Source organism: Bidens hawaiensis, unplaced genomic scaffold (assembly GCF_021521415.1).
Source record: "Bidens hawaiensis isolate Kalapana, Puna unplaced genomic scaffold, B.hawaiensis_p1.1 tig00002507_1, whole genome shotgun sequence".
NCBI classification, from domain to species: Eukaryota; Viridiplantae; Streptophyta; class Magnoliopsida; order Asterales; family Asteraceae; genus Bidens; species Bidens hawaiensis.
In genome coordinates, this window is record NW_027491137.1 from 888,894 (window position 1) to 890,000 (window position 1,107).

Consider the following 1,107-nt stretch of genomic DNA (forward strand, 5'->3'; position numbering starts at 1 on the left):
CCATTAAGGTCCTGGAACACTAGCCTGGTTCTGTGAAAGCTCTAAGAATTGTGCACCCCCACAATTTCATTCAAAGCGACCCCACTTCTCTTTCACATAGGTGATTATCCATAAATTATTAAAAGCATTAAGGTTATAATGATTTACACAAATCACTAACCATATATTATGCTTAGCCTCACAACATGTCACTGGTGTTATAGGAATGGACTAGGAAGTAATTAGACTCCCTTTATAATTTAGGAGGATATATACATATATTAACTTATGTGTTAACTTACACATAAGTTATACACCCACAGTGACCACCCTTGGATATATAATTAGGTTGTCCTATTAAACTTAGATCTTGGGATCTCCAGTCAACTAAGTTAGGTTTCCTTTATATACCCATTTTCATGGGCTTTAGTCTCATTCCACAACTTGATCTCTACTAAACCCTCAGGTCGTTGGATCCATGACATTATCTTTGACTTTGTCTAGTCACTATAGATAACTTGCGTAGTTGAGATCAGTTGTCATGATGTGTTCTTAACTTATAAGTTAATATTGCCTATTATCAACTTTCTAAGACTATAACTACAGTGGCCATTTGAATCTGGTTATAATATTTGTCTTTGTAAGATACACTTATCATTAAGGCAAACACATCTCCATTATGCACTACGACCTTCTTGTCTTTCACTTAGTCGTGTGTTTGCAATGTTAGATTGCGTTACAATAATCCTCATTGCTTGGATTTTGACCACAAAATAGAAATCCGCAAAAATTTTTCTTCTTCCCAGATTCTTCTTTTTTTTCTTATGACACGAGAATTCAATCCAGATTCTTGGATTTTGACCACAAAATAGAAATCCGCGTTTGAGTTCGGATGGGGGTTTGAATTCAAGTTAATAAAGAGTAAACCTACCTTTTTTTGCCTCTAAGACTAGGAGTTCTAGTGGTCGACTCAGTTCTTTCAAATTGTTTCTCATTATTAAGAAAAGGTAACAAAGATAAAATACGAGCTTGTTTTATAGCAATAGTAATTAGTCGTTGTTGTTTCAAGGTCAATCTATTTACTCGTCTAGATAATATTTTTCCCTGTTCGCTAATAAATCGACTAAT